Source organism: Mustela lutreola, chromosome 14 (assembly GCF_030435805.1).
Source record: "Mustela lutreola isolate mMusLut2 chromosome 14, mMusLut2.pri, whole genome shotgun sequence".
NCBI classification, from domain to species: domain Eukaryota; kingdom Metazoa; phylum Chordata; class Mammalia; order Carnivora; family Mustelidae; genus Mustela; species Mustela lutreola.
Genome location: NC_081303.1, coordinates 39,984,632 through 39,998,088, shown reverse-complemented (window position 1 = coordinate 39,998,088; position 13,457 = coordinate 39,984,632). Strand labels below are relative to the sequence as shown.

The 13,457-nt window shown below is 39.6% G+C and overlaps 1 non-coding gene across 1 annotated transcript; it reads left to right on the top strand.

Annotated features, from left to right (window-relative positions):
• The first annotated feature begins 2,125 nt into the window (after positions 1–2,125).
• On the top strand, positions 2,126–2,197 carry TRNAE-CUC (transfer RNA glutamic acid (anticodon CUC)). The gene has a single exon. It is a non-coding gene; the product is annotated as a tRNA-Glu (tRNA).
• Positions 2,198–13,457: the final 11,260 nt, after the last annotated feature.

The window sequence follows — 13,457 nt, the reverse complement described above, 5'->3', positions numbered from 1 at the left end:
TGGCTGAGTAATATTCCATTGTATATATGGACCACATCTTCCTTATCAGTTCATCTGATGAAGGGCATCTTGGCTTTTTCCACAGTTTGGCGATTGTGGCCATTGCTGCTATGAACAGTGGGGTACAGAAGCCCTTCTTTTCACTACATCTGTATCTTTGGGGTAAATACCCAGTAGTGCAATTGCAGGGTCATAGGGTAGCTCTATTTTTAATTTTTTGAGGAATCTCCACACTGTTTTTCAAAGTGGCTGCACCAACTCGCATTCCCACCAACAGTGTAAGAGGGTTCCCCTTTCTCCATATCCTCTCCAACATTTGTTGTTTCCTGCCTTGTTAATCTTTGCCATTCTAACTGGTGTAAGTTGGTATCTCAATGTGGTTTTGATTTGAATCTCCCTGATGGCTAATGATGATGAACATTTTTTCATTTGTCTGCTAGCCATTTGTATGTCTTCTTTGGAGAAGTGTCTGTTCATGTCTTCTGCCCATTTTTTGACATGATTATCTGGGTTTTTTGGGTGTTGAGTTTGAGGAGTTCTTTATAGATCTTGGATATCCACCCTTTGTCTGTAGTGTCATTTGTGAATGTATTCTCCCATTCTGTGGGATGCCTCTTTGTTTTTTTGACTGTTTTCTTTGCTGTGCAGAAGATTTTTATCTTGATGAAATCCCAGAAATTCATTTTCACTTTTGTTTCCTTTGCTTTTGGAGACATGTCTTGAAAGAAGTTGCTGTGGCCAATGTTGAAGAGGTTACTGCTTATGTTCTCCTCTACCATTTTGATGGATTCCTGTCTCACATTGAGGTCTCTCATCCATTTTGAATTTATCTTTGTGTATAGTGTAAGAAAATCCCAAATTACTAGAACTAATATAGCAGTTCAGTAATGTGACAGGATACAAAATCAATGTACAGAAATCAGTTGCTTTCTTATACACTTAGAGAAAGTGTATTTAGAGAATTGATTCCGTTTACCATAGCACCAAGAATCATAAGAACCTTGGAATAAACCTAACCAAAGAGGTAAAGGATCTGTACTAGAGGAACTACAGAACACTCATGAAAGAAATTGAAGAAGACACAAAAAGGTGGGAAAAAATTCCATGCTCATGGATCAGAACAATAAACATTGTTAAAATATCTATACTACCCAGGTGCACCTGGGTGGCACAGTGGGCTAAACCTCTGCCTTCAGCTCAGGTCATGATCTCAGGGTTTTGGGATTGAGCCCCATGTCAGTCTCTCTGCTCAGGAGGGAGCCTGCCTTACTCCTCTTTCTCTGTCTGCCTCTCTGCCTGTTTGTGATCTCTCTCTCTGTGTCAAATAAAATCTTTTTAGGAAAAAAATCTATACTATTCAGAGCAATCTATACTTTCAATGCCATCCTGATCAAAATTCCACCAACATTTTTCAAAGTGCTGAAACAAACAATCCTAAAATTTGTATGGAACAAGAAAAGACCCCAAATTGCTAAGGAAAGGTTGAAAAAGAAAAACAAAGCTGGGGGCATCTCGTTGCCTTATTTCAAGCTTTATTACAAAGCTGTGATCACCAAGACGGCATGGTACTGTCACAAAAACAGACACATAGACCAGTGGAACAGAATAGAGAGCCCTGATATGGACCCTCAACTCTATGGTCAAATAATCTTCGACAAAGCAGGAAAAAATATCCATTGGAAAAAAAGACAGTCTCTTCAATAAATGGTGCTGGGAAAACTGGACAGCTATGTATAGAAGAATGAAACTCGACCGTTCTCTTACACCATGCACAAGGATTTTTTTGTTTTGTCTTAAGGTGCACAGTAGTGAGAAAAATGTGGAACCTAGAGGTCAAGGGATTCTATGAAGATTACACAGTTCAAGATTCAATTCAGTGTTCTTTCCACTACATCAAACTTCTTAATCTTTTTTTTTTATGCCATGAGCCTCTTTGGGAATGTGCAGAAGCTTTTGGACCCCTTCTCAGAAAAAATGTATTTAATTGTATTTTTAAATCTCCATAGGATTACAGAAGAAACCAATTATATTAAAATACAATTATCAAAATATTTTTACATGTTTGCTACAGTAACCTATGTACTTCTTTATTAATGCATTAAATATCAAAATACAGTAGTGATGTTCCCTGGTGGTCTAGTGGTTAGGCTTTGGCACTCTCACTGCCATGGCCCAGGTTCAATTCCCGGTCAGGGAAGTCTTTTTTCTGAGGCACCTAGGTGGCTCAGTGGGTTAAGCTTCTGCTTTCAGCTCAGGTCATGGTCTGAGGGTCCTGGGATCAAGCCCCACATCAGGCTTTCCACCTCTCTCTCTGCCTTCCTCTCTGCCTACTTGTGATCTCTTTCTTTGTCAAATAAATAAATAAAATCTTAAAAAAAAAAGATACAGTAGCAAATCTAATAACTACCATAATTTTCAAAGTAGTGATGAGTGTAAATGATATTTTGCGATATCTACAGCAACTATGTGATATATAAATATCTCTGATTTCTATTGGTGATCACCACTGGTATGGCTACATATGAGACATTGGGAGCTTCCAACAAACAGTAAGTCAAACAGGATGTGGCATTAGAAATTTGAATTGAAATAATTATTTGATTAATTTTTAAAGTGATTCAGGAACCCTTGCTGGGTTCTGAAGGACTAAACTAAGGCCTTGGAATATTTCAGTAGTGAACTGGGTACAGGATGACATCATTGGAAGGTCGGGAACATGAGTTGAAGTATATGCATCCTAGAACTAATTAGGCTCCACAAGTGTATGTTGCAATGGCATTTATTTACTCAAGATCATCAGAAACTCAGTAGACTCTTCCTCAGCAGCTTCATCCTATCTTCTGATATCCAAACCTGGTAATAAAAATCCAGAGATCAACAGGAAGCAAAATTGCATTAATTCAAAGAAAAGCTTTCCATCTCAATTGTTAGGTTAGCTTTTCTTTAAAAAATAATTTTTTTAAATTTATTTGACAGATAGAGATCACAAGTAGGCAGAGAGGCAGGCAGAGAGAGAGGGGGAAAGCAGGCGCCCCACTGAGCAGAGAGCCCAACTTTGGGATCTGAGAGCCAGGACTCTGGGATCATGACCTGAGCTGAAGGCAGAGGCTTTAACGCACTGAGCCACCCAGGTGGCCCTAGGTTAGCTTTTCAAGAGAGAGATATAGATTCTACTTCTAGTTAGGCTATTTGTTCTCTCGAATGTCTTGGTCAATTCACGTGTGTGTGTGTGTGTTTAAATATTTTTAAAGACTTTATTTTTCAGAATAGTTTATTGATTGATTGATTGATTGATTTTTTTAGGTATTGTTTTACTTATTTAGTAGTCTCCTTGCCTAGCATAGAGCCCACCCCAGGGCCTGAATGCATCACCCTGAGATTAAGACCTGAGCCAAGATCAAGAGTGGGATGCTTAACTGACTGAGCCACCCAGGCACCCCTAGAGCTGGTTTTAGATTTGCAGAAAAATTGAGAAAATAGTACAGAGAATTTTCATATTCCCACACTCAGTTTCCCCTATTATGAACATCATACTTCAGTACATTTGTTAATATTAATGAGCTAATTCTGATATATTATAATTAACTAGAGTCCATACTTTATTAATATTTCCTTAGTTTCCACTCAATGTCCTTTTTCTGTTCCAGGACACCACATTACATTTAGTCACCCTGTCTCCTTAGGCTCCTCTTGAATGTGACAATTTCTCAGACTTTCCTTGACAGTTTTAAGGAATAACGGGAGGTGGTCTTTTCTATAATGTCACTTAGTTGGGATTTTTCTGATGTTTTCCTCACAATTAGACTGGGAGGTTATGGGTTTGGGGGAGGATGATCACAGAGGTGAAGTGCTATTTTCAATACATTGGATCAAATGTATATCAAGAGTACATCAACATGACTTACTACTGTTGATGTTGACCTTGAACAGCTAACTGAAGTAGTGTTTACCAGGTTCCTCTGTGGTAAAGTTATCCTTTCTTCCTCCTGCCAACTCACTTTTCACATTTCTGAAATTAATTACTGAAGAGAAATAATTCCCATAAAGCCTGGCGAGAGAGAAGCAAAGGTCTAGAAAAGATTTGGGAAGTTTAGTTAGTCCACCCTGGTTCCTGTATCCAAACCTTCCTGCACAGATGCATTTCTGGCTGGCCTAATTTTTTTTTTTAAGTTTTATTTTTTTATTTGACAGAGAGAGACACAGCAAGAGAGGGAACACAAGCACAAGCAGGGGGAGTGGGAGAGGGAGAAGCAAGCTTCTTGCTGAGCCAGAGCCGGATGTGGGACCCAATCCCAGGACCCTGGGATCACAGCCTGAGCTGAAGGCAGATATTTAAGAACTGAGCCACGCAGGCACCCCTGGCTGGCCTTCTTTTAAAGATAAAAAAGGAAGAAGCCTCCACAGTGAAAACATTCTAAACTCTTGACAACTGATGTTCCCTGACTCATTTAACAAATACATAGACTGTCCTAACCATGTGCATGCTGCTTAGATATGTGCATAGCTCCAAGGCATTTACACCATCTTAAATCATTTCTGGAACAACGTGGTGTATTCATACACACATACATACATAAGTGGAGAGACAAATGACCAAATAATATGCCAGGCTTATGGCACAGTGGAAGTCAGTCCGAAAAAATTATAGTGGTTGTGAGCATAGGATTTGAATCCAAACGATCTGAGTTGATGTTCCAGGTCTACCCAACGGAGGCATACAACTTCAGGCAAGCCACGTAGCCTTTCCAAGCCTCAGTCCCCTTAACCGTAAAATGGAGCTAGTCATGCCTGCTACTAAAAGTTGTGTAAACCAAATAACCTCTAAAAAGCATCTGGCATATAGTAGGCCCTCAGGACACATAGCTCTTGTTACTAGATAGGGCATAATTACACAATCCTGCTTCAAAGTCACTGTAGACGAAATAAGATCTGTTTTAGATGGGCGTTTGCCTCTTGACACTGAATTGAAGCAACACTCACAGTGTATTCTTAGTTTTCTTTCCACTTCCTACCTTCCTCCACTCCTCCTTCTTTCCCTTGTTTTTTTTCAGATATCATTACCACCTTTCCATTTCCTTAGACTGTCAGCGCCTTCATATCATTACCTACTGCCAAGCCTCTCTGTTCCGCTGGTATTTTTGAAGCAGCAGAACTTCTTAGTGACTGATAAGTACTCCTTTTCCCCCAGGTAGTCAGAGAGAGACAGAGAACTGGCAAGAGGGGGAAAAAATGTTTCTGTGAGGGGGACTTGGATTCCTGCATTTGTTTGTTTTGTTTTAAGTGGTTGCTTTGCTGATCCTATTACTGTAAAGGGTAATGATATTTGGGAATAAAAGTCTATGAATAAGTAATGATAATAGAAGTAAGAACCAGAACTGTGGGATATAAAGCTTGTGTTAAAAATAGTCTGTCATTTTCAATTCTGCCTACTAAGCCTTTTCCTAGACTGAAAGATAGAGCTCCAGCGAGAGGAGCAGACAGCATGGGAGCTGTTCCACAACCAACGGGAAACCACGCTCCAGAGCAAACCGCCTTCTCTGTTGTGGTCAAACTCAATCTCCACTACCACCACTGGGTCCCTCTGATACAGGCAACAAAACTTTTTTTTTTTTTTTTCCGAAGCCAAGTAACCAGAGTAATGCATGTAAAATGTATTGATTTAAGAATGGAAACTACCAAATGAGGGTCTGCTCTGGGAACTTCGTATTTCTTAAGAGGCAGTTCTTCTCCCACAGAGCATCCATTGCTATGTGCGTGGCTGGAGCAGACAGGCCACCCAGGGATCCAATTAAAGTGCAGATATAAGCAAAGGCTGAACCATAAAGAAATATGAGAAGAGACTGTGGCTCCAGATGAGAATTCAAATCCTAGCATCTGAGACATCATTCATTTCATTATCTAGAAGACTGGTCAAACCGAAGTCCTAAAACCTCAGCACAAATGGCTGCCAAACCCTGGTTCCAGCAAACTAAGAGAAAACAGACAACTGTGCAGGCAAGGGCTCTGAACTCAAAACACCCAGCCATCCGTCCAGGAAGCCCAGATCCTTGCACAGCAGGCCCAGATATTACAACGATATGAGCAATTGCTCTGGTGCCCATCGTGGCCTCAGATTTGTTGCTTTAATGGCTAAAGTCACAGGCTAAGGCACTCACCAGATTCTGCTGCTGAATGCAGACACCACCACCCCTCCTGCCTCCCCTCATCAAACACCAGGAGTCTGTTCGGGCAGAACTGCACAAATGGGAAACACCCATCAAATGCAGCAGGAATATTAACTTCACTAGGAAGCCTTTATATGCCATTACTTTAGAAAGGATTCCTTGTTAGTCCTACCATTAAACAATTAAATTGTCAGAGATGAATTCTGTGCATGTGTGTGCAGGATGTATAATTTCCCACTCAGGTGATGTCTGCAGCAGGTCTCTGTCTCTGTCTCTCTCTCTCTCTCTCTCTCTCTGTCTCTCTCTCTCTGTCTCCCTCTCTCTCTACCCCAATTGTATGCTTTTCCCCTTACATTGTTGAAAATAAATACGTCTTCCTAATGGCATAAGCAATTTTTGTTATGAGCTTTGATATGCCTACACATTTTATACCACTCACAAGACAGAAATTAAAAAATGAAATGCTCAAGGATGGATTTGTCTTCCAGTATCCCCCCGTCAGAACGCGATTCCTTGTTCCCCCTTCCTGAGACAGGTTACTGATACAGTCTTGTTTATTCTGTTAGCGTTGTGTACATGGACACTCTATGAAATAGCTCTAAATCAAATCAAGGCTAATGTCTACAGATGGGAAGGCTGCTCACCACATGCTGTATTTCCCTTATATTTTCCTTCTAATTAGAGCTTTCTGTCTTCATAACACTGATTTACTTATCCTAGCTCTCAAATTATAAAATGTTTGACCTGTGAAAATCAAACATGTTTGTGAAAAGTACACACATTTTACTTAAACCCAGTATTGATGTACGGATGGTAAAGAGACAGCAACATACTACTTAAATGGAACAGTATTTAATAAATATAATTAGGATCACACTTAAATCTCTATAGTTTTTATATACCTTAAGTGTTTACTTACAGAGATCATATTCTTGCTTTTGTCAGCCACTGAAACTCTTCTTTGAGGATTTAATCTTTTAAAATTGCAAAAAAAAAAGAGCAAAAAGATAATACTTATACACTGAGATGAAAAGAATTCTCGAAATCACACGTATATAAGGCAGAGGATGAGCCCAAGAAAATGCTGCTAATACCTACAAATCTTCCAGCTCCTGAAACAATCATGTTAGATTAATTGTCCGTGTGCCAATGCAACCATTAGTCACTCAATAAACGCTTCTTGGGACGATGACATAGCATCATAAATACGTCCTGCTGGTCTAACATTAAGCCTCATAAAATGTTCAGCTTGCCTGCTTTGTAACAATGTACAGATAAGGCAAATGGGGAAGGGAAGAGATTTTGGAATCAAATTACAAGTAGAGTTTCTTTACAAACTTCCCCTCTCTGGGATCTCATTCTCCTTGGTTTATGTCTTTCTTAACAGGATGACAAAATTATGAACTTTGGAGCCTACCCTTGTTATACAGTGAGATTTATAAATAGGATTAGTTGGTAGAGCATGTGACTCTTGATCTTGGGGTTATGAGTTCAAGCCCCACGTTGGGCATAGAGATTACTTTAAAAAAAAACAAAAACAAAAAAAACCCCTTAAGATTAGTTGGAATACACTCTGCTATCCGGGTCTGCTATCCCTTACACAACTCTGCATAGCCTCTCTGCGGCTTCACCAAAATCTGTCTCCAGGTTGTTGGTTTTTTTGTTTTTTGTTTTTTTAAGGTTTTATTTATTTGACACAGAGATAGAGAGTACAAGTAGGCAGAGCAGGAGGGAGAGGGAGAGGGAGAAGCAGGTTCTCCACCAAGTAGGGAGCCCGATGTGGGGCTCAATCCCAGGACTCTGGGATCATGACCTAAGCCAAAGGCAGATGCTTAACTGACTGAGCCACTCAGGCACCCTGTCTTTGGGTTTTATTTTTATTTTTTTTTAAAGATTTTATTTATTTATTTGACAGAGAGAAATCACAAGTAGATGGAGAGGCAGGCAGAGAGAGAGAGAGAGGGAAGCAGGCTCTCTGCTGAGCAGAGAGCCCGATGCGGGACTCGATCCCAGGACTCTGAGATCATGACCTGAGCCGAAGGCAGCGGCTTAACCCACTGAGCCACCCAGGCGCCCTGTCTTTGGGTTTTAGATGAAATCCTACATCTCCTTACTCAGTAGGTCATACTTCTGATCTAGTACTCTGGCACAGTGTGGACCAATGCATTTAGGTTTTAGGGTCAAGAAAAACGGGACAGACCCTTTGACCCAAAGAAAAGAAATGGGTGGGAAAAATCTCTTTGGAAAAACAAGAAAATAGAACAAAAACAGGTGATATTATCCCTAGAAAATACTCACATCATCATTTTTCTTCATTTCTTTATTATCTCAGTGTGTTTTCAGAAGACTTTAAACCCACACTCCAGTGTGCACGCATACGCACACGTGAGCACACACACATACACACACACACACACAAACACACACACTTTGACCATCCCTTGCTCAGTTGGAGGGCTCACCCTCCTCCTGTCTGGTTATCCAGGTCCCACCCAATTTTTATACTGAATTTACGGACCATCTTTTCTTTGAAGGCTTGGGGTAAATGTTGGGGTTGATATACACCTAATTATCACACTCTTTTAGCTAAGACAATATTAATAATGTTAAATGTATTTCAAAAGAAATCTTTTAACTGCAAAAATTACCAAGTATGCTAGAAAAACATCTCTTTACAAATAATTGATATGTATACTCTAACTTGTTCTTACTCACTAATATAGGTCCCTGAAAATAGTACTGAGTCAGGGACCATATACGTTGTGTGACTTCCATTCAGAAATAATGTTTATTTTTGTGTACTATATCTGCAATTATGTCATTAATTATTGATTATTTTCATTAAAGTTTGTGTGGCATTTAGGAGACTCCTATCAAAAGACAAATATTCCTAAGACTCCAAGCTCATTATCAGTGATTTACATATTTGGGGGGATTATTTCAGGATTTTCTGATGAATTACCAAGCCCCTTTCCACCTGTGAAGGTGAATCTGTACATTCAGCCACACCAGAAAGCACAGCCTACAGACATGACTGTATTGTGATGTCAGGAAACTTAGGAGAGACTGCTTGCTACCCCAAATCTATTATTCCATCCCAAATTCTTTCAAATTTAAGCCAAAAGGGTCTTTTACATCATTAATACAAATATCCTACACACTAAGCTAAAATATTATTTTCACCTCTGAGTAAATGCATCTATCATATTCTTCAAGGTGCTGACCTAAGCCCTCACTCTTAAATGCTCTATAAAGTCTTCAATAATTTCATTAAGTTCTAAGACTTCAACCTCAGTAGTTGTTGAAATAATCCTAAATTTTTATAATTGCTCTTAAATTGTGTCTTCATTTAGACAAGAACATTCAGCTGGCTACCAGACACCTCCATCTGTCTATTCCATGAACATTTCATTCTCAACATAACCAGAACCACCACATTATATTCCCTTCGAACTTTCTCTTCTCATTTCTTATGGGTTCACTTAGCCATAAGGCGACTCAAGGAGGAAACCCAGAGTCAAATTTCACTCTTCCCTTCCTCACAACCAATCAATGAGTATATCCTAAAGATTCCAAGTCTGTAATATCTCTCACCTGTCTCCTTCCCATCAGGGCCACTCTTCTAACATAAACTGGCATTTTCCCTCACCTAGCCTGCTGGAAGAGCTTCCCAACACTGCTCTCCACTGCGTATTACACTTCTTAAAGCTTGGCTTCGATCTTGTCCTTCTCCAGCTCAAAAACCTAAAATGCTCTGCATTGCTTATTAAGCTAAAACCAAACTCATCTTGTTTACATTTTTTTATCATACAGCTTCACCTACCTTCAACTTTCACATAGTTTGTCACTCTAGTAAAACTGGAATACTTACCATCAGCTAAAGATGCCCTTTGCTTTCCAACCTGTGTCTCAAATGGCTTCTCTATTTGAAATATTTTTCATCTATTCTCCATGTCCACCCATTGAGAGCCTACTAATCCTTTAAGGTCAACATCAGATTTCAATTTCTTAAATAAGTCTTCTGGCTCTTCTCAGCTGGATGTGGTTTGTCTCACCCCTGAACTTCCATTCTACCATGTACTGAATTACTAAATAGTACCATTATTTCTCCCCTTGTCTTTTGCTACTTACTGTATTGACGACTCTATAAGTCTAAGAACAGTGTCTTATTCATTCTACTTCTCCTGCAGCGCCTAGCTCAATGCTTGTATGCACAAGCATACAAGCATATATGCACATAATTATTGAAGTGTTTCTGGGCGAGTTTTAAAGTAGGATTAGAAAGACAGTGGAGGAGTTCCTGGCTTCTGAAAGGGTGGCCTTGCCAAGAGGTGACATTACAGGACCCTGGAGAGCAATTATTTATACAATTTGTAATTTTAAAACTATAGCTTAGAACTAGCATTTGGGCAATGAATGAAAATCTGCACTGGGGGAAAGGAGAGCTGGTCCAGAGCACCAGCAACTGTTTGGAGGAGATATGGTATTGGGGACCCTCAGGCAAGCAAGTCAGTACTAAACCATTTGGGTGCTTGAAGATCTTGGAATGTCTTCAGGTCCTGGAGTGCTGCAGGGCAGATAAAAGCCCGGGACCAGAGAATTCCAGAGACACAGATGAGTTGGTGTTTCTTCACCATTCTATATATTATAGAGTAGAGTAGCTCTGTTTTAGCCTTGTTTGGGTTTCTATACATATTTGAAACTAACTTGCCACTCCATAATTGCTCAATCAATCAACACAATAATTATTAGTTTTTTAAAGATTTATTTATTTGATGAGAGAGCGATCACAAGTAGGCAGAGAGGCAGACGGGGGGTGGAGGACCAGGCTCCCCATTGAGCAGAGAGCCCAAAACGGGGCTCCATCCCAGGACCCTAGGACCATGACCTGAGCTGAAGGCAGAGGCTTTAACCCACTGAGCCACCCAGGCACCACAATCAACACAATAATTATTGAATGCTTTCAGTGTTCCAGGCTCTGTGCTGGAAACATAGGGCTGACTAAAAAAGACAAAACACCTACCTGTGTGGGCCTTAATTTCTACTGTGAGGAGATAGTGATAAATAGAATAAATGCATAAAATATAGAGCCTATTAAAAGGTGGTAAATCTTCTGGATAAAAGTAAAGATATGGAGATGAAGTGTTTGAATTTTTTAAATGAAAATTTTAAGACTTTCTTAATAAGGTGGTATTTGAGCAAAGACTTGGAAAAGGTGGAATACTGATTTGTGCAACGATAGGGAGAAAGAGCATTCCAGGCAGAGGGAATAGCCAGTGCAAATATCCTGCAGTAGGCACAGGCCTGTCACACTCCAGAGTAGCTGGAGACAGAGTGAGTTAAAAAAGTAAAGGGAGACTTCCAGCCTAGGGAGGCCATTGTAAGGATTTAGCTTTTACAATGAGTGAAATGGAAGGTCTTGGGTAAAATCGTAGCAAAATTGACATCTTTGGCCGTTGAGCTAAGACTGAACTGTAGAAAGAGCCAAAGACTGAGGCAGGAAGACCAATTAGGAAGCTGTTGCAATATCCCAGGCAAGAGATGATAAGGGTGGATTGGACCAGGATGGTGGCGGTAGAGATGATAAAAAATAATCACATTCTGGGGGCGCCTGGGTGGCTCGGTGGGTTAAGCCTCTGCCTTCGGCTCAGGTCATGATCCCAGGGTGCTGAGATGGAGCCCCGCATCATGCTCTCTGCTCAGTGGGGAGCCTGCTTCCTCCTCTCTCTCTGCCTGCCTCTCTGCCTACTTGTGATCTCTCTGTCCAATAAATAAATTTAGAAAAAAAATAATAATCACATTCTGGAAAAGCATTAAGGTTACCAGAGGGGAGGTAGATGGGGAGGGTATATAAAATTGGTAACTGGGATTAAGGGGTGCTACACTTGCTGTGATGAGCACCAGGTCTTGTATGAAGTGTTGAATCACTATATTGTGCACCTGAAACTAATATTACACTGTATGTTAATTAACTGGAATCTAAATAAAATTTTTTTTTAAAAATGAATAAGTTTCAAAGAGCTCAAACCCCTGCTCCATAAAATAATAAAAATAATTTTAAAAATAAATATAGAGCATTAAGGATTTTTTTATGTATTAGATGTAGGGTATAAAGGAAAAAAAGAGTCAAGGATGAATCCCAATATTTTATTTTATTTTATTTTATTTTTTTTGCATGAGCAACTAACAAAATAGTGTGGTTTATTAACTGGAATGGAGAATATTCGGGGTGGCAGAGTTGAAGGAGTAGAGACAATCTGTAATTCTTGTAATAATGTCCATTAAACATCTAAGCAGGGTCTGGAGATCAAGAGAGAGTTTAGGACTAGAGATCTAAATGTGGGAGTCATCAGACTATAGAGATTATTTGAAGCCATGAGACTGACTGAGATCCACAAAAGAGTGGCTAAAAGGAAGCAACAAGTTTCCATGGACTGAGTTTGAGGCACTCTAACCTTAAGAGGTCATAGAGAAAGGGAGGAACCAATAAGGTTAGAGGCATCCGGGTATGTAGGAGGATATGCAGGATCCTCCCAGAAGCAGGATAAGGTGTTTCAAGGAAGAGAGAGTGATGGCTTTGGTCAAAGGCTGCACACAGGTCAGGAAAAAATGTGAGCTTTGGAAAGAAAAGAGCTTTGGATTTAGCAACATGGAGGTCATTAGTGACATTGACAGTAACCGTTTCCATGGAGAGATGGGCTGAAAAACCGTAATGAGAGGTTTGAGGATGGGAGAAGGGGAATTGAAGACATCGAATATAGATACCTCTTTTTGTTGTAAAAATGTTACACTTGTTTTTAAAAGCCAGTAAGTCTGACTTTTGATTAATCCAATGGACAGTGTTGACAGCAATCTGAATGAGTCAAATTTTACTTGAAAAGCCTCCCCTTTCAAATGACAAAAAGTTTTAGTGAAATGGTTTACAGTAGTTTTAAATCTGGCACTGTGTTAACTGAGGGAAACATCACTGTCTTCAGTGAATTTGCAACTCAAGGTATCTTAAGTTTTATAATCAAATTGCTATCTTGGAACTTCTACACACATATCTAAAAATTATGACATCATAGTTTTTGGGTTGAATATTGTAACTCATAAATTATATTCACTTATTCCAAATATTTCATTATTGATTTATAGTTATTTTCTTGTGTTCTAGCCACCACTTACTTACTTAAAATTTTCATTGAGGTATTAGTGACATATGACATTATACTACTTTCAGGTATACAACATCATGATCTGATATTTGTATATTGGGAAATGATCACCACCATAAGTCTAATTAATATCTGT